The 21,857-nt window shown below is 36.9% G+C and overlaps 1 pseudogene; it reads left to right on the top strand.

Annotated features, from left to right (window-relative positions):
• The first annotated feature begins 6,083 nt into the window (after positions 1-6,083).
• On the top strand, positions 6,084-21,638 carry LOC141349711 (protein wntless homolog; annotated as a pseudogene).
• The last annotated feature ends 219 nt before the right edge of the window (positions 21,639-21,857 follow it).

The following is a 21,857-nucleotide window of genomic DNA, read 5'->3' as shown; positions in this document are numbered from 1 at the left end:
CTTTTCTATGACATTGACATGACATTCCTGGGTTCTATCATTCGGAAACATGGCTTTTCCTACCTCTGCTCTGCCACTCTGGATGAAGGATTATCATCTCCAGCTGAACTTCGCACAGACAAAACTGCTTGTTATATCGTTTGGCCCTAAGATTCATCACAATCTTTTCATTCAACTTGGTTCTTTGACCATTACGCCTTTCAGGACAGCCAGAAACCTGCGTTTGGTCAGTGATGGTCAGCTTAGTTTCACAGAGCATGTTGTTAGCACCGCCCGCTCTTGTAGATTCATTCTCTACAACATTAGTAAAATTAGACCTTTTCTATCTGACCATGCTACACAAGTCCCAGGCTCTTGTCCTGTCCAGACTGAACTACTGCAATGTACTCCCAACCAGCACAACCAAACCCACTTTGAAGTGGTACTACTTAAAAGCTAACCAAGCCAAAGTAAAGTGATCTTGCACGACCCGACCTGTGGGGTCTATGCAATGGAAAGACTGCTACTCCAGAAAGCCTCCTGCAGATGATCCACTGTAATTGCACAACTGTCTGCTGAACACAACCGTGCAGTTGGAGGGCATATGGTCTACATGTTGGAGCATGTCAAGTTGAGAATTGTGAGAATCACTATAATCAACCTCTATGGGAGAAAGAGTGTGACAACTATCTGTAAATCTAGTGAAGGTCACAGTGCAAAAAAGTATACAAAATAAACCAGAATAAGAGGAAACATCTGAAGAAAATAAAAAAGATATGTATAAATAAGAAAAGTATTTAAAAAGGCCAAAAAAACACATTCTAAAATGTTAAAAATAAATAAATAAAAGCGGTTAACGGTACTGAGCCTTCACGTGGCAGCCCTGTTTTGACTAATTTTACAGTACCAACACAATTCTAATGAATGTATTTTTATTAGATTCAAAAGAATGGTTATGAACCAAAGAAACCACCAACACTAGGCAAAATGTTATGAGAAAGGAGAAATATGCAATGTCTTGTACTTGTTTTTCGCATAAATATGTTTGTAACCAATTTCTTTAATATATAATTGTACTTTTAATCACTCATCTATTATTCAAATATGCTTATTAAAATATTACATGGTCAAAACTCCTGGTTTAGGGGGAATACAATAGAGTAATGGTCATTTTAAAGACCTGATGGCCGCCATTTTGAAAATAGAGCCTTTCTTGAAGTCAAACTTTGGTAAACTTTTAGTATGTATTTATGTACATCTGATACTACTATAAACCACAGAGAAACCTTTTGTTATATTTTTTTTAGGGTCAAACCATATTTGCAGCTGACTATTATGAAAGCCAGAGCCCAAGCATCTTTATAATGTATTTAACTATTTTTTTTTTGCCCTAATCAAGGTTCCCCAAGGAGCTTGTTGGCAGTGCCTGCTGCTGTCCATCCATCACTACTCTGATGCCATACTGTTTGCAGTCTGTTATACCCTTTCTAGTTGCCTCATCTTGCCTTCACTTTGATAAAGCATTGATTTAAAAATTAATTAGACCGATCATTTTTGACACATCGTCACTTTTAAGGTTATATGTGACATTTTTGTCAAAATTGAGTTGTCAGTGACAACTTATTTACATAATGTGATATTTTTTAAGTTGTGTACATTTTTGGACTTTCTTTTGGAAAACAAAAAGGGTTTATCTTTAAAGTCGAACAGAATGCCAAAACTTTGAATTTCAACATCTTAAAAAGCTTAGTATTCAGACAGATTTGTATAATTTTAAGGTGGAAATGTGTTTGAATGGTATCAGAAAAACTTCCCACAAGTATATATAGTCGACGTCAAAAGGATGCAAAGGTACAGTTTTTCAGTAAAGGAGTTGTTTCCCCAAGATAATCATTTTGTGATTCTCACTGTATTCAGTCTTATGTCATTCCAAACCTGAATGCTGTTATTTTATCAAAAGGGAGAAAATGAAGAATCTCTATGAAGCTCGCTCTTTCTTATAATTGGTAAGGATCTATATAATCATATCCATGTAATTTGTGTGTTATAACTTAGTCTTGTTATGATCAGTCTACGAATACTGTTGTCTGGTGTTTTGAGACACTTTTGCAACTGTTTTATGTTAGTTTATCATTTCCTTTTTGGAGCTTGATATACGATCTCTGATTGAATGGAGATGCGTGATGATTCTTGTAAAAAGAATGTTGACTTATGGTGATTGGAATGGCATTATAATAATTAAAAGCAGCATTTTTACTTAGGAAAAAAACTATTCCTTATATATATGTATAGTCCCTTGGCTTTTCTGTGAGTTAGTAGGTAATTGTTAGCATAGCAGTGATTAACCACATTGTTTATGTTCTCTGTTTATGTTCTGTGTGTCTCTGTGTGTGTTAGGCAGAGGATGTGACTTGACAAAAAGCTCTCAGGTCTTTTATATGCTATATCGAAACGGATTAAAAGGAAATAAACAGTGTCCAGCTTATCTAGACCAGCCATTTTTACATTTTAATGCATTTGGCATTTTCCCAAAGTGACTTAACAGTGTATTCACTGAGGCTCAGGCTATACATTTTTTATCTATATGTGTTCTTTCCTGGGAACTGGCTAGCTCTCAAAATGCTTAAAATACTTGTGAACCACAGAAAAAGATTTTAATTCTGTCAAACCTGCAGGCTCTTCCCATTAGATCAGGAAATGTTTTTCATAGAGTTACAAGCTGTGACACGGTTATTATTTGGCACAGTCCTACTTTTCAGCTTAGTTGTCTTTCTTTTGTTAGTTCAGTCTTTTGGAGGTTTTATGTATTCAATCCACCGTTACTGTTATATTATATATGAAGAGTTTGGTTCAAAAATGCAATAAACTCCATTTAAAAAAAAATAGTTACTGCCAAAATCAGTATTGTATCAGGTCAGTATTAAAAAGTAAATTCTCCATTTACGCAAAATCCGATATCCAGTGTGTTATTTTGTCATCTTTACTCCCTTTTTTCCAAAACGCGATTAACGCCAGTCCTACTTCTCTGGAAAATGCAATAAATTCCCTCAACAAATCACAGCGCACCATTCCACGCATTGTAAACACTTTGGTGGCGCTTTGAATACACACAGAATCCTAGTTTTTCTCATCTACTTTGTACTTCGTGATCAACAAACAAACAAAAACAAAATTTTGATGGCATTGATAAACCTGTGGTGGGTTTCTGTGGTGGGGAAGAAACGTAAGCCATCAAAATCTAATAATTTTCGTGAGGGACACGGGTGCGAATAAAAAATGCCGGCTGTTCCTTGTTCTCCCAACAGCATCAAGCTTCTGTCATGCTAACACATTGACCCCAGGGGATCTTATGAAAAACTTTATTTTACTTTACACAATTTTATTTTAAACTTTATTATTATTTTACACAAAGTCAACGAAAATCGAGCTGGGCCAAAAAAATGTATCGCTGATCGCTGTCAAAAAAGTTCAGAAATGACGTCTAAAGGATGACGGCAGCAATGACAGTGTTATTAATATGACAAAGTAAGTGTTTTGATTAATGCCATTAATGTTTAGTTTTTTAATCCGTGTATACCACTAGTCAACTAAATGAATATAACATGGTGAAGATGAATGCACATTTGTATATTGATTCAATAGATTTATAGCATTTTGAAAAAAAGTTGTCATGGATTTATTGCATTTTGTGGAAAAAATAATCTGTTTTTTTATAAATCTTTGAAAATCAAAGTATCACTTTCTTGTTATAGAAAACTAATTTTTACTGAAATTAGTCAAAATGGATTTATTGCGTTTTGTAACCAAACTATTCATATATACTAATATAATATAATAAAATACAGTAAGTTGTTTATGTTCCCAATTGTTGCAATAGTTTATATCCTTTCTCAATTTGATTGAGAAATAAAGTGTTGCACCCTTTTGGTTTCCTCAAAAGCCAAACAAGCTGTAATATCCCATATTTGTGAATGGAAGACATTGATCTTGCAAGGTGTCTCATGCGGTAAACTGAGAAAGTGCTTGTTGCAGTAAACAGGTCTCAGGTGCCTGGGATTCTGTGTAGTGACAAACTTGTCAAACAAAGCTCTGTGTAAGCCGGAGGAGAAGTTTACTGTTAGATGGGACAATGCGGGGATTGTGAGAAGTTTGGGAAGCTTCCTCAAACAACTGACAAAGCAGGATAAAAAGGGTAAAATGACCCATCACAGATATCTGACACTTACCAAATGATCTCTTTTGGCAGGCAGATCAAGTTCTTTGAGAACTAAACAACAAACCACTACATTTGTATCATCTGCCATATACATAAAACATTTACATCCATAATTCTAATGATTGACAGCTATGGGTGTTTGCCTCTATACACCAAATCTATTTTATTTTCTGATATCACACAAAGCTCTTAAAAGGAAACACCACCGTTTTTCAATATTTTATTATGTTCTAACCTCAACTTAGACGAATTAATACATCCCTATCTTTTTTCAATGCATGCACTTAATCTTTGTACAATGCGTTGTGAATGTGTTAGCATTTAGCCTAGCCCCATATATTCCTTAGGACCCAAACAGGTATGATTTAAGGAGCCACCAAACACTTCCATGTTTTCCCTATTTAAAGAATGTTGACATGATGAGTAGTTACACAAGCGTTTTTTTAAGCTGATAAAAATGAGAACTATATTGTATGGCGGAAGACTTACGGTACATTCACACGGGCGCAGTAATATTGACGGAAGTTTGAGCGAGAGGGGGAGTAGTCAGGAGTGATGATGTTACTGCACACAGAGGTCGAAGTGCTGCAAACTAAGTGCTCTTCCGCCTTACAATATAGGTCTCATTTTTATCCGCTTAAAAAAAATCACCATGTTTTGTTTTGTGCCACCATACTTACTCATGTAACAGTCTTTAAATAGAGATAACATGGGAGTGTTTGGTGGCTTCTAAATTCATCCCAGTTTGGATCCTAAGAAATTAATGGGGCTAGGCTAAATGCTAACACAATCACGATACGCTGTAAAAAAATTAATTGTATGCATTGAAAAAGATGGGTGTGTATTAATACATCTCTATGATGAATAGAGATAGAAGATGCCCCGGCCAGACACCGGCAAGGGGGGCTACACAGGGGTATCTGAACCCCAATGTGGGGCGGCACGTAGGCCGCTCCTGCGTGCGCCGCTACGCAGAAGCCTAAACGAAACGGCTACCTCTCAACCCAGGCACAGGGGAGATGCCAATCGGATTACCAAGCCTCAGCAGAGGGGCACAGCAGGTGGAGAAACAGCGGTGCTGGTGAACGACTCCAGATGGGCATACAGCAGATGCAATGGCAGTCTATGGATACAGAGAGAGAGAGCACAGTTAACAAAGGACCCGCAAAACGGGCATACCCTCATGGCACAACACTCCGCCGCTGCTCGCTGTGAAGACCGAAGACAGAAGGCAAAGTCTATGAAAGGATCACAGTCTCTTATAATCAACAGGCAAATAGAAATTCTACAGCGGAGAGATGGATATCCACAATAGAGGGATCAGCAGCTGAATATCTGTAAATAGTGAAAAGCAGATAGCACAGACTAATATTAATATTATTGATTCTCTTATCAATGTGACCTCACATTGATAAAAGAATCAAAACGGCATGTCTTGAGACTGCTTTGGTTTAATTGGAATTAAAAACAAGGAGGGGGTGGATTTTTTCATCGTAGGATGGTTGTGTTCACACACTGGCAACACACATTATGTCCAAACACCTTGTTAAACTGGATTTTGCATAAGAGGTGTCCTTTAAAAGCATAGGAAATTATTTTTTGTATTGAAAGAATACACAAAGATTATAAGTATAGCTCTAAAAAAACTTGAGTTTTGTTTTAGTTTAGCTAAACTGTACTTTATAAGCCTATATTTGTTTTTCATTGTTGTTAAATGACATAGGCTACTTAGAAAATATAAACAAAATAGCCAAAAGCTAAGCATAGAGAAAAAATAAACAATGAATCTTTGCTAGAAGTTCTGCACCCTCAGACCTCCGTGACGTCACATGCCGTCTTCTCGGATGCAGGGTGGGTCATGTGATCATTCCCTATAGTTCCCTATCAGGAGCTCAACGCAGGCGCTCGCTAGTGTTTGAGACGCAGCCCCGTCTCGCGCTCTCAATCTCGGATAGCGCACTGGTTCACCTGGATGCCGTGATTTTGCTCTTCTTTCCACTTTATCTTGTCGCACCGCCAAAAGAGACTTTGCTTTGAAAATGGCAGGCGCTATTATAGAGAACATGAGCACCAAAAAGTTGGTGATCGTGGGAGTCATTTTGCTTTTATTCCAGGCGTTCTTCTTTATGGTCGGAGGATTGATTGGTGAGTAGTTTTACAAATCCGCCTAGGTACACACATAAGTAATGTCTTAAATATTGCTTAGTGCATGTTATTGGACCTAACCAGGAGGACTACTTTCGAACAATAAGAATCTTACTTACCAAGACCCAATGAGAAGCCGTGTTGGAGTGAAAAGTTGAGGAATTGCTTTTACAGTAGTGAGTAGTGTCAAAAATGGGCGCTTATTTTCACCCGCGTCGACTGCAGGCTTTGTGCTTTCACGTTTCGCTTGTATGTGTAAGTTTTGAAGTCGATCATGTGGATTTTTACTCTTGGTGCATCTTGTCCCGGTTCCAAGATCATGCCTCGAGGAAACGAGGCGGAGAACAATCTAGGCTTTCCTAAACCCACTTAAGCCTGAATTTGACCATGAAGAGTTTTGAGGCTCGGAATCGTTTACACTAAGTAAATACAGCCACATTCTAGTGCCGCGATTGTATTCGCGCCAGGTTTGTAAAAAAAGGTTCTTTGTCGGGCTGTATATAGCTCTTTAAAGAGCCTTTCTGTTACACAAAAAATACATGGTTATTTTAAGAACCTGACTTAAAGATTCTTGACCAAATTTTTTTCTTCTGCTAAAACCCCTTTAGGCACCTTTAAGAGAGAAGTTTTTCCCTTGCTGATATAATTTAACTTTTTAAGTCCTCCGTTTATATTTTATGTAACAACTTATTTTTAGTGTTTCAATTGGTATTAAAGTTTTTTTCGTACAAAAAAAATTCATATTGTCTTTTAGTATCAACCGTGTGTATAGTCTCTTGCAAACTCAAGTTGGCTAATTTTAGTTCAAGGAACTGACCAGGTGGATTTTTGGTTAATCTAGTACCAGTCCAGTAGTCTGTTGTGAAAGCCAGTCCACTTCACATCAGTCAATAAGGGGTTAAATGAGGTACATCTCTAAAACTTTTCTTTGATCTTACAGACAACAAACCCACCCCCTCTCTATTCTGACCCTTCTTTTATCTTTCTGCCCAAAGGCTCTCCTCCCCATTCTTGCCCCCAAACATTCTCCATTCTGACAAACACCTCCTTAATTTAGTTGTGTTTGCTGTTTTAAGAGCTGTCAGAAAATTCCACTCCATCTTGTGGTTTGAATATCTTTTTCCATGTTGCGTTTTCCATTTGACACCCAAGAAAACTGTTTCATTTGTTTCCAGTGCACACATGTTAGGCAAAAATATATATTTTTTTGTTTAAAAGTTGAAATGACTGCTTATAAACGTGTTAGTTTTGGCTCTGCTCGTCTGAGATTGATTTAATGAAGCAGGATTCCTTTGTGTTTGCCCGCTGACTGGTGGCTGTCAGGGTAATTGAGCAGACACGCGCTGTTCCTGTTACTGGACATCTTGAACGGGACATGAGGTCACCGGGCTGAAAGGCCACAATTATTTTGCACTGGAGTTTTGAAGAGTGTTTCTTCCCAGGATTGTGGGTCAATGAATAATTGAACTTGATTTAGAATAGCTAATTTTCTTTGCTTGCTTTTTTTAGACATTTACTGAACATTTATTGGTTCATCTGTTTATTTACAAGTAATATTTCTTTCATGCTGGTGCCTTTGAATTAGATCCTAATCCTATTTCCCAATTGAGTACTACACATGTTACTTAGACTCTTTGTATCTAATTGGTTGTATTGCTTGAAAACACTTGAGATTGGTCTTTAAAAAAACCTGGCTAATGTCCTCAAGCCATAGTCTGATTCGCATTATCTCTAACTTCCTGGTCATTTACAAACTTCAGATGTCCTCACTGGACCAGGAAGGGTTTTGTTAATTCGCACTTAAACTGCCACCATCAGATTCCTGAATAACAGAGGAAACATGTCCTTACTGTCTCATAATGACCCCCTCATTGTAAGGCTGTGTCACTTTTACCTTACGAGTCTTGTATTCGTTTAATTAGCCTTTCTGTCTCATTGCTCATGTTTTGCCTTCTCAATGAAATTTCTCACAGATAGCATTGTTTTGGTTCACTTTATAAACTTAAACCGTTAAAACACGAGTAGAAGGATTTAGAAGGCAAGTAGTTCATATAGCATTAAATGTCATATGAACACATGTTGTAAAACATGATTTGTAAACAGTTTAAAGAGAAATTGTTCTGCTGATGTTGTACGTGATGTTTTTCAATTTGGCATTTGATTTAAAAATGTGAACATTGTGACTCATTGATGCTTGATGTGACTCAAAGTTCACAAAATTGGGATATCTTATTTTGGTGAAAAACTCATTTCAGATCGATTGTGTTGTGTTTGTTATATCCTGCTTGTGCACTGACATATGTAAACTAATACACACTCACGTTTTTGTATTCTTATATTTGTCTCTGCAGCTCCGAGTCCCACTACAGCCATCGACTACCTGGCCACCAAATGCGTGGAGAATGCGAAAACCAAGGGCCCCAGTTGGTTCATGCCTTGGGGCCCTGACCAGTGCAATAAGATTAAAGACTTTGATGAGGCCACGGCCAAGAGAATCGAAGCCAATAATATTGTGTTTGCAGTCCACATTCCCTTTGCCAACCAAGAGATGAGTCCCTGGTTCCAGTTTATTCTGATGATCCTCCAGTTTGAAATTGCTTTCCACACGCAAAACCCAATTGGTGAGTGTTTTTGATTATAGTGTGACTCGTGTAGTAAAAGCTTAAGTGATGTAACATTGCTATTATCCTCCTGAGAGCACTGAAGGGGATGCATGAACACCCAGAGGAATTTCCCATTCTATTCACCCAAAAGTAGATTGGATTTCTCACATGCTGTGAGCGGACTAACCATGATGGATGGTCTGTTTTCTCTTTGTTGTGACTGAAGCCCTGTGGCACCTTAATACGGATTTAGTCAACATGCAGGTAGGGGGGAACTTCTCAAGGCTTTGACTCAGACAATTGGAGGATAATAATTAGAAGTGAAACCTGCCATTTGGTTTCAGTGGCCACGTTTACATGACAGCAATGTAGTAAAAAAACTGATGTTATTCCTTTACGTTTTTGAAAAGTTTTACATACTCATGACAAAATGATTTACATTCACATGGATCACAAAAACAAACAAACAAAAAAACTGTATAGCGCATGCCAGGCTAGTAGGCTAGGCAAATGTCCTTTTGTATAACGTAGGGATGCAAAACGATTAATCGCGATTAATCTATAGCAGAATAAGTTTTTGCATGTGTGCATATTTATATATACATAGTTATTAAACACAGTTCACACACATACATGATGTCAACAAAAACTTTTATTCTGCTATAGATTTATCATGATTAATCATTATTCCTATAGACTGAACACACATTCGCGTGACGTCAGTTTGTTTTACAGATTAGCGGTTTTGTATTTAACGTAGAAATGATAACGTGTCTTATTTAAAAAATTGAACTTTAAAACCAAAAGTTTGTAAAATGTGCATTTTCAGGACTCAAAATGTCATTGCTATAGCCGGAACTTAAGCGCAGAAAACGTTTTTAGATTTTGTTTGAAAACGTGTAAGTTTGTATCAAGTTGCAAATTTGGTACTCGGGTAAAAATAACATTGTACTTTAAGGAATCTTTTTTTTGTTTTTGTGGAGTGCTTGTAGGTTTCAGCACTTAAAAATTTGGTTCATCTTTTTGTATTCCATCTTGCTAAGTACATGCATGTGTTTCAACTTGAAGGCTTTCGTGTGGATCTGCGTAGTATTGTTGCCATTCAATATCGTCTGGCTGTGGGAGGGTGGTGCTCTGGAACGTCTCCAAGTTTGCTCTTTCAAAGAAGGATTAAGCGGATAACACTGGCCACTAATGAAGAGCCATTGTCGAGCTAGAGCAGTATGGGAAAGTGATCGGAACGCCGGGTCCTTCCAGCAACAGGAGGGCTTTTGCTGGCTATTCATGTCTTGAGAAATGTGGGAGGAGTTCTTAACGCATTAAATGCTAGTGTATACGCTGCCATGGTTCTGCCGTAATCTTCCCCACCCCAAAAGCACGTGTTTGTGCAGAAACTATAAAAAAAAGAGGTGCACCTTAAATGACACACTTTAAATGCACTTTAATAGTCTTTCACTCACATATTTTTGTACTTGAAGACACTTTTTGTACTGTTTAAAGTACTGCGGCAGGTTTTGGAATATGTTTACCTAAATGAGCCTCCTCAGCAGGGCCGTGCACAGACATTTTGAGGGGCAGTGGCCCAAACCAAAAAGGGGGCAAGGGGGGCACAATTTATATGGTTTTAACAATATGATGTGTTATAGATTAGTATCAAATAATATAAGTGATTATAATGGAAAATAGACTTTATAACAAGATTTAGAGTGTGACAAAACTTCTTAATATTCTATATGATTTACATGCTGAAGCTTTGAATCCATGTTTGCAATTTTGAAGAGTTTTGCAGCCTCCCTTCCAACTCTGTCTTTTTATTAAAAACATTGTTTTTTTTTTTTTTTTGTCGACAAAGTGTGCCAACAACAGCAAATTTGGTGTTATTTATATTATATCTCATCGGGTACTCATTAGACAATCACTGTAATTCTAAAAATGTTTGCTAAGTTGTTAGCACTTTAGAAGACAGAGAGCAAATCATCCACAGAAATACAAAAATATAGGAAAGCCGAGAGAGGTCATCCATATTTTTATTTTTGCTGCTTGTTTTCTCATGATCTAGAGATAACAAAAGTTGTTTTCTAGCTATCCAGACATAATAATGCAAATGCCATAATGTAATTTCCTGTCCATAATATTTCATTTATTTTGAAGTGGACTGCTGATGCATATGGAGTCATCCCCGATACCACGCGTAGCTAATTGTCGATAGACTTAATAAATAAATAAAGTTTGATGTTCGTGAATTTAGGGACCATCTCTAAAGTGCACTGTACACGTTTCTATCTTCTATAGTATTTCACAGTTTACTTCAATAAATATAAAACATCTAAAAAAGTGTGCATTATAGTTGACAACCACGAACACTTTACAGTTGGTTTTGTGACTGTTTGTTGACTTTAAGTTATTCCATTTTAATGCTGTTTAAAGTAGAAACGTAAGTGGAGTACTTTAAAGACGGTCCCTAAATTCACTGTGCTATCAAATGGTCAATTATTGGCAAATCTGTTTCATCTTGAGCGAATCCCTGAAGTAAAATCTCATTTGTTCATCCATGCTAATTTGCTAAATATGCTTTTGCTGTCTAAAAATTATGTTCTATTGAGTACACACGTATAAGCTTAATCACATCACAAGAATACAACTTTTGTTATGTCGAGATCACGAGAAAACAGCAGCTTGTTTTCTCGTGATCTCGACATAACAAAAGTTGTGTTCTTGTGATGTGATTAAAGCTAAAAGATAACGAGAAAATTAAGTAGTGAACAAAAGCAAGCAAAAATAAATATAGAACACGACCTCTCTCGGCTTCAAACTACCAAATTACTAATTGAGCAGCTCAACAACTGAGGTAATGTAATGAATCTACCTGTTAATACAACAAACGTCTTCGCCCTTCAAAGAGTGGACACAGAATGTGAGAGATGCTGCGGAGCGGGCGGGAAATCACGAAGTGGATTACCAGAAACAGTGGATCTTTAGACGAGCGGTAACAGAACACTTTGACTGGGGTTAGTGAGAGGGGCACCTCAGCCGATTAGGGCAGAAGGGCAGTTGCTCTAGCCACCGGGCCACCCCCCTGTGCACGGCCCTGCTCCTCAGTCAGATGTTAGATGTTTGCCACAACCTGTGATCTTCTGCCAGCTGTTTATATCTGCAGAGTCTGTTTCCAGAGCAAAATCTTACTCTCTTCTAACAAGGTCAACTGGGATTTAACAATAAACATTTACCCATCACAAGTTTACTTCCTATTTATAGGCATACTGTTCAGCATTTGAAAGTCGTTTTGTTCAAAGTCAGGTAATGTTGCATAGAGAGAGGATTTTTACTGCAACTTCAACAAATGCAAATAAACTTTATAAACACAGTTTTATCAAAGCCTCCTTTCTGGTTTATTACAGTTTTTACAGACGCTATAGGACACATTTCTCAATACTTAGGTCACTATTGCAAAACTCTTCACACAGTTCTACTCACCAACATTCAGCTTGGCAAAGCAGTTCATTTCACATTCAAAATGCACTACAACTACCAAAACACTTTATTCAGGTTTCAAATCAACTCATTCCTTCAGAACACTAGCAAAGGTTGACAGCCGACAAACACACTTTGTCACACAAAAAACAATGACCTAACAACATGTAGAATTATACAATGTTTTTGTGTAAAACAAGGACACATCTCTGTTAATAATTCACTGCAATATATGTTACTGGAATCAGACATGATGCAGAATTCTTCAATATTTTATGTAGTTTATTTAAATTTTTTGGTACTGAGTAATTCCAAAATACAAGAACTTGTATACACACCATCCACTTATACAGATACAATAGTAATGCTAATCTACTCGGTCTTCTCCATTTAGCCAATTGTTTTTATAGCATTTAATTTTAAGATTTAAAATAAATCTCATAAAAAATTATCGTAGAAATGTAGCAAATTGCTGTCTTATTCAGTTTTGTTCTGTGTTATTGTTTTGAACATAAGTTTAACAGTTTTGAAAACATGTGCATGTGCAATGTGCATGTAAGCATGTGCAAATTGGCAGTTGTTGTGTCTGAGTGAGAAAAGAATTCAAGAAATTTGAGAGATGTAGTTATTGCATACATTTTGTGTCAAAGCAATGATAATTGATCCTCAGTTTAGCCCACACAGACTTCTGTTGTGCTCACTGTGTGAAGAGTTTTGCAAAAGTGACCTAAGCATTGAGAAATGTGTCCTAGCGTCTGTAAAAAACTGTAACAACACCTATGAATAAGCCTAATTTAATGCTATGTAAACAATTACATAGATTATCTGGAGCAGATTTTAGATATGTATTTTTTAGGGCTGTCAAAGGATTAATCATGATTAATCGCATACAAAATGAAAGTTTGTTTGTGCATTGCGTGTAATTATTATGTATATATAAATACACACATACATGTATAAATTTAAGAAATATGTTATTTATGTATAATTAAAAAAATGTATATAAATAATACATAAATGCATATGTGAGTATTTATATATACAAAATAATTACATACAGTGCACACGCATAGATTATGCAAAATCAAACTTTTATTTTGAATCCAATATTGCGATTAATCTTGTGACCGCCCTAAGTTTTTTACTTTTATGGTGTAAAGCTTTACATATGTGGCACTGTCTGTGAGATCAGGAAAGTACATCAAGTACACTTTTTTTTGCATTTCCCATTCACTTTTAAATTTCAGCTGGGGTCATATTGACCCCAAGGGACAGATTATTAAAAAAAAATTTGACATACTTTTAGAACAACCGAATCAAGCCCAGTTTTTTGTTTATGTAAAGATTGATTATTTATGAAGAGTCACAAAGTTTATATCTCTGAGATGAAGGGAACCTTTTTTTTACTATTGAAATGTCGTTTGGGGTCATATAGACCCCAAGGACCGATTGAGGGTTAATGCACTGGAAGTCGCTTTTGAAAAAACGTAACGCAATGTTCAGAATTGACATTTTTGTGCAATCTGTCCCTTACTGCACTATCGCTGTTTGTTTTTGTTCTTGCCATAGTCTGTATATAAATGTGATTATTTTGATGTGCATGCAATATAATTGAGCAACTGTTCTGGTTAAATTGTTTTGTATTTTTCAAATAAACCAATCTGAAGCAAGTATATGTGTGTGTTTGGATGCAGATAATGAAGGTTTGGTTACGATGGACGTTCGACTAGCCTATAGGGATGATCTTTTGAGTGAATGGACTGAGATGGCCCATTCCATCGAGCATCGCAAACTGAAGTGCAGTTTCACCAAATCCAAGGTAAACACTAAATTTATGTGGCCTTGTTTTTTCAAAATCAAAAATTTACTTGCATTTACCCAAAACGGTTTTAATTCTCAGACTTCAGAGAATAATGGGCGCTACTATGATTGTGACCTATTGCCTTTTATGGAGGTTGGCAGCGTTTCCCATAAATACTATCTTGTCAACATCAGACTCCCCGTAAGCGAACGCAAAAAAGTCAACATCGGGATTGGGGAAATCAAAAACCTCCGACTTGTTGTGAGTTCTTTAACTGTACTAATGTGTTCGACTGGATTTCAGTTTGTGTTAAAAGATTTTGGCCCTGTCCTGGCTTGTCATGATGTAATGTTATAGTGATATACAAAATGTATAGATTAAATGCATTGTAAGTCGCTTTGAATAAAAGTCAAATGCATGAATGTATATGTCATGTAAATGTTATAATTAGCACATGTTTCTGATGTTTAGTTTGAGGTTGTACCCTTATGCACTGAATGTTCAGCCAACAAAACTATTCAGCCGAAAATAGCAAAAAACTCTTTCTCAGGTACTTTAAAATGCTTTCACACTGCCAACATGTTTGGTTGCTATTTGTCCAAACCCTGAAAAGGCTTTTATTGCTACTTTCGGACTAATAGCTTTGTTTGCCAAACATTCAGTGCATCCCCACTTAATGTGTTTGTCTTGACTTCATTTTCATGCTTCTTTCCAGGGCATTCATCAGAACGGTGGCTTCACAAAGGTGTGGTTCACTATGAAGACACTTCTCACTCCCAGCATCCTCATTATCATGATCTGGTACTGGAAGAGAATCACCCAAATGACCAGACCACCAGTCCTGCTGGAAAAGTAAGGCTTTGCTCCTCTGTATCTTTCTTGGACAAACTAAAACCGAGCTGCTAAGTCAGAAGTAGCAAAAAAAAGGAGTGGAATGCTCGTCTGGTTTTATTGTTTTTCTGAAAAGAGGAATTGAAAAGCTCAGATGGAAAACCCTCTAAGTGCATCTGATATGTTGTCTTGTAAATCTGCATTTTTTTTATCAGACTCTTAATGGATTCTGCCAAAAAAACTGTATTTCTAAATGGCCTGAGAGTGGGATTAAGTGGATTTGAAGTATTTGATGAACATATAATATGTACCAAAAGCGTTTGTTTAAAATCATTATCTCATTTTTGATGTAGGTGGCATTTAGTGGCTTTGCATCTGAGCTCCTCAATTGTAAGTTATAGACACATACACACACGAGTAACATGATTATGCCGTTCATTTAACACAGTTTGTTAGACATTCAAATAATGTATCATGTACCAAACAATGTCATGTAAGATAAAACTAATTGTCTAAGATGTTTAGGAGAAAATGTAAGTGGTGGTCTTTGATCTTGTATCCTCTTTACAAATGAAACGCATCCATCTGGCCCACATTCTGTTTGGGCACTAGTGGTCCCAGAAGACCAGAAGCTCTCAAGTCATTCACTGGATGATTATTTTTTCATGTTGTAAAAGCTTTGCTGAGCTGACTTCTACATTGATGGAAATAAGACCGCTTTTTATATTTCAGAATATGTCCTTTTTTGGAATTATGCCTAAATAAAGTTGAATGCCAGTGGAGCTGACAGAGACCATAACCCTGCAAACATAAGAGCTACACAGGTCTCTAGGGAATAGCTTATTTTAGTTGTGGATGCTAGCACGGTAGCTTCTGGTGCATTTGAGAAATAATATTTCTCTTATTCTTCAGGTTCTTTAAATGGCAGTTTGGCACTTGGCTTAGTTGAAATCTGGTAGCACTGATACAAATGCTCCTTCGTACGCTTGCTTGAGTTGAACTCGCATGGCATTCCCAGCATTCCAACACAATATGGTCTCTATCTGCCCTCATGTTTAACATGCAGAGACGATCTGGCAGGATGGAATGTGATTCGGGCTTTTGAAGTCAGATTTGCCTCCTCAGCTCAGTCTCACCAATTAGCTTGTCCTGGCATGCATTTCATACAACACTAGAGAACAAAGAAGACAACACCCAGCAAGCAATGGCCATCATTTCATCATATAGGTTAATTGTATAAAGTTCAGCTATGAGTAACCCACTTCTAACCAAAGTAACTCGGAGGATATTCCATCATAAAGCAAAGTTAACAATGATTACAGGGTGTTTTCAGCTTTATTTATTTTTTTGGCTATGATAAGACGTCTGTTAGATTTAGACTGCTTTAGCCTAGACATATGGGCTGTGTTTGGATGATTATTAGTTGGATTTTAATGCGAAATTGCCTGTTGGGTACTAGTGCTAAATCTGTTTGACCTTTATTAATGTTTCTTATGTTCTCACATAGGTTGTTATTAAACGGAACAAGAGCTCATATATTTATTATAATGCCTGCTAGGATGAAGAGCTTATGTTTTGTGATTCTTTCAGAATTATTTTTGCTCTGGGAATATCTATGACCTTCATCAATATTCCTGTGGAATGGTTCTCAGTTGGTTTTGACTGGACCTGGATGCTGTTGTTTGGTGACATCCGTCAGGGCATCTTCTACGCCATGCTGCTTTCCTTCTGGATCATCTTCTGTGGAGAACATCTCATGGACAAGTCACTCTGACATCTATATATATACTGTACAAATGTCCCTGCACTGGTTCTGTGGATGTTTTTGCATTGTGTACATCTAAGATGAGGTGTCCACAACCCATCCTTAAACATTCTGATGTAAAGCTAATATCAAAATACTGTGGCAGGTCAATGATGTCATGTTCGCATATCCTCTGTTTTCCACATTTTCCACAGCCAATCGGTGGATGACATCAAATTGCCACGAGATCAATTCGAAAGCACTTTGATGACATGCACCGGGCCGCAAACAGTTAAAAATATCTAATGGCTAAACAGTCTGTCTTATTAAAACATGCATAGTAGTAGATGTTGCCTCTAGCATAGCCCACTTTGATTTTTGTAAAGCCACTCTCTTGGCTTATGGGTATAAAACTGTATTTGTATTATGTCATCCATGAACATGATTGTGAGTCCTGATTTACATCAGCAGTGGAAATGAAGACTACAATTCCCATCATTCCACCCAGCATGGTTCTTCACAACATCACCAAGCTGTGCCTATTGTATTACATATTGTGCATTAAATTGATCTAAATAAGCATTTTCATGGTGATGGCAATTTTTGCAATACTGTTTGGTGCCACTAGTGGCTATGAAATGACACTGCAGCTTTAAGTTAAGTTGCCTTAACAAACTTATGGTAAACTGAGCAACTTGGCTTACTCAAAATGTAACTTCATACTACCTTGTTGTTGTGTTGTTTTCTTCTTCAAGGACAAGACTGAGAGAAACTGCATCTCTGTGTACTGGAAACAGGTTGGACCCATTATGTTTGGCTCCTTCTGTCTCTTCATCTTTGACATGTGTGAGAGGTGAGATGATGTTGAGATGCCCACAGTCTTTTCATTGGCGTTTTGTCTTTGGGATGTGATTGGCATTGATGCTGTTGGGTTTTTCCTGATTAACAAAATTAATTTTTTTACAGAGGTGTACAGCTGAAAAACCCTTTCTTCAGTATTTGGGCATCAGATGTTGGGACTGAGCTGGCTGTATCCTTAAAAAATAATGGGCTACTGGGTTTTTTTTTGCTCTCAAGCACTGTAAATAGTTATTAAAATGATTTGCTACTCTGGAGAAATGAGCTGATTTTAGGCAACATAACTGTGCTGTACTGTACTTTCAACACAATGGAAATTACCAAACTATCTACCTTGACTGAGGTTAATGCAGATGGCCTTCATCATTGTGGTGGGACTCTGTGCATGTCTCTACTTTCTGTTCCTGTGCTTTATGGTGTTTCAAGCTTTCAGAAATGTTAGTGGGAAAAAGTTCATCCCTGCCTGCTAGGACGAAGGCTCGTCGGCTGCACTATGAGGTCTGGTGTTAACCTTTATATAAAAAATAAAAACAAATCTAGATGCCAATAACATCTCGATATCAGTGGCGTCCAGTGACTTCTTTTTTCGAGGGCGCTCGATGTGAAGTTCGTCACAACATGTATGTAGCCCATCATGACGCGTCTAAAGGGTTTATGATAAAAGAGACGCTCGCGTTTGCCAGATACTCGCATAATCTCATGCATCATCAGAGTTTACTGTTAAGGGAGTGTCTTGCGTGTCTTTTATCATAAACTGTTTTGAAGCGTGTGCAGCAGGCACTTATTTTGACAAAACACGTGATGCGCATGGTTCACGTGATGCAACAAGCACATAAAACGCAAGCAACACACATGACACTCCGAACACTTATTTTGAATTAGCACCCCTCAGATGAGCAGTCACGAGCCACCACTGCTTGATATTTATAAGAATATCAAGCCTTGTGGGTTATAAAAACGAAATTTTCACCACAAGGGGACTTGTAGTTAATAGCTTTGTTTTAGTTTATATTAACGTGATACCTGTGTTTTCCATGTTTTTAAAATCTCTTTAAAAATCCATTAAAAAAATATATTTAATGAATTGTTATAAACATTTCTCATCTTTAATTTAGGGCCTGATCTTTCGCTTCAAGTCCCTGATGTTGGTCACACTGGCATGTGCTGCCATGACTGTCATTTTCTTCATCTTAAGTCAGGTATACATCTGTCCACTTGTTTCTACATAAAATTCTAGTATAGATGGATAATTCAGTATTAATCATCAGCCTTTTTTCTGTAACAACTATATACTTTTTTATCTCTAAAGGAAAGTCTCACGAGCCAAACTAGCAGTGATTTATTCAAGATGGTGTTGTTTGTTTTAAACCTCAATGAGCTCATTTGTTTTGTGATAGGTGAACGAGGGCCACTGGCACTGGGGTGCGTACATGGTTCAAGTCAACAGTGCATTCTTCACTGGCATTTATGGCATGTGGAATCTCTATGTGTTTGCCCTCATGTTTCTGTACGCACCATCTCACAAACGTTATGGGGATGAACAGTCAAGCGGTAAGACTCCTGCTGAGACTTCACACACATATATACTTTTATACTGATTTCTTGTGCACTTGAATAATTGTTTGTTTGTTGAGTGATCATATTGCTTTTGTTACTGTAGCCGTCATGATTATAGCATAAGCCAAACAATCTCATTGTTGCAGTTTAGTCATTTAAATAGGAATTATAATAATAGTTTTTTACATCTGGTACTTTTTCCATGATGTATCTCTAATGGTGTAACGCATGCTCTACATATTTTTTGCTGTGTGAGACAAAAATGAACTCTGCCTATAATGGCTTGAAAATTATTTGGATTTCAGGCAAACTAGAATCCGCGTAGTGAGGCACACCCTATAACCATTCAGTTTTAAAAACAGATGCATGATTCATGGGCTCTTTAATATGAAATGCGTGTGTATTACTTTTACAAACTCTTTTATTATGCTGCATACAAAATTACATCTTAATTAAAATAACTTTTTATTGTTAATACCTGCAATTTTTAAACAGTGCTTTGACTCCGGAATGCTGATTTGTGTCTTCTGCACATAAAAATGACAAATGGTACAGCAAAGACATTTATTTAGCAATACATTAAAGTTCAGTTTGTGTTAAGACAAGCTCATTTCAGACAGTGATCTCTTGATGCCAGGAAAGGGAGGGGCTTATGTTTTTCCTGTGGGGAAATAGGCCTCTTTGGCGACTGTGGGTGTTTCTAATGTAGACCAGGCTTCCTACCAAAACTGGTGTAATGAAAACCATCTATCTCAGTCTTGACGTCATGTTTGAAACTTTCTTTACTGTTTTCTTGCCCAAATGGCATTCAGTTTTATTAGACCATTCCAGAGCTGGATCCTTAAACATTGCTTCTTTTTGTAACTTGGACATTTTTACTTTGTTTTATGGGTTTTAAACTGTTTTAGTGTCTGAAGGCTCTATGCGCCATGTGGCCATTAACTTGCGTGATTGGATGAGTCTCCAAATCGGTGACATTTTCCAGGCGTCGTAAAAATAATTTATATTACACTGCTTATTGATCACAGATGTATTCTTTTTATCATGCTGTTTATTGGTTTGTGTCATCTTGAATGCCATAGTCTGAGGTATAATAAGCAGTACAGGATTGTTCTTGTTGAACTTAATTTTTTTCGCCAACTAAAGCGCTGTAGCTGATCTTGGGATACTGGTTTACATTTCAATGAGAAAATATTGCATACTTCAAGAAATATTACAAAAAGTGGTTAGTTTAACACGAGTACAAATTATAAGGCGTCTGGAGTTGGCTTTAAAACCATGTTAATATGTTACACTTTGTTTTGGCGCACAGAAAATCTTTTGGTTTCTTGTTTGGTATGCTAGATTTTTTATCCACCATTTTCATATCTGTAATAACGTGTTTGTTTTGCATTAACATTCTTGAACTTTTCGTCTCTGTGTCTTGCTGTTCCTGCCATGTCATAATAAACTGTTAGTGTTGATTAACTCCTGATATAATCTTTCTTTTCCATTTACAGTAGATGATCAGGGTGGAAACACCAGTGAGGACGCTCAGCTCACCACCACCATCACACACACGGGGATGGACCTACAGAGATCTACAAAATGATTGGAAAGGAAGCTCAAGAGTAGAAATCAAGACTTCTTATACATCTCTTATACCTTTTAGGTGCACTGTGCGGTCCCTCTAATTTCAAACAAAAATGTATAGCCCCTTTCTGACAGACTGACAGGTGACATGAGTTGTTACGTGACCTATTGCATTGATGTTCAGACAAAGAGCCGCTGCGTGTGCAGTGCTGTACATCCTGTAGGTGGTGGGAAAATTAAGCAGACTGCAGATAAAGACACCGTTATTTCCAAGGAGCAATGCAAAGTATTTCTAAAATTATGGAGAAAATGGAAACAAGGTCTGTTTTTTATAATGCAGCAACAAGTTATTATCTTGTATTTAATATATAAATAGTTGTTTCTCTTTGATTTTGCCTTTTTTGAAAGTAATTTGTATTGCAAACAGCAGTGCAAAAGGCGTTGTCTCTGTCAACATACAGTACTGTATAGGTATAGATGATTCTGTTCCTCATCAGACTTCTTTAAACACTCCCGACCAAATGTAAACACACCCAGGGAACCCATAACACAAATGACTGAGTTCAAAGGTCTCCCTGAACATTGTTTTGGACTTGAGATACAAATAGATCGCTAGATTCAGGTTCTCATAGCCTGAATGGCAAACACTACATTCATTATGTTACAATGTAGAGATATATTTTTTATAAAGTGCTTATTTTCATCGGTATGGAAGCATTAGCTGTGTATCGCTGTGTTGTAAAAAAGTATTTCGAATTTGTACAATTGTATTACATGTGGAATCTAGGGTTTTGTTTTGTCATGCTTTTTATGCTCATTTAAAATAATAAAAAATACTGTTTAGGTCTGTTTGCATAATAATAGAGTTTTTTTTGCAGTACAGAGTTATATTGCTTAAATGACACACTTGTTGATTGTAAGACAAAGTGGAACCTTACATTACAAGTAAATATTTATAAAAAATGTTTATTTATTATGATTTTATCAATGTTTACTTATGCAAACTTCAGATAAGATTTAATGCATTTGTAACAAACAAAGACACGCAACATCATTCAATTTATGCGTCCTGCCTTATGA

This window comes from Misgurnus anguillicaudatus, chromosome 2 (assembly GCF_027580225.2).
Source record: "Misgurnus anguillicaudatus chromosome 2, ASM2758022v2, whole genome shotgun sequence".
In the NCBI taxonomy this organism is placed as follows: domain Eukaryota; kingdom Metazoa; phylum Chordata; class Actinopteri; order Cypriniformes; family Cobitidae; genus Misgurnus; species Misgurnus anguillicaudatus.
The sequence above is the reverse complement of the archived record's forward strand: the minus strand, read 5'-3'. Positions and strand labels throughout refer to the sequence as shown.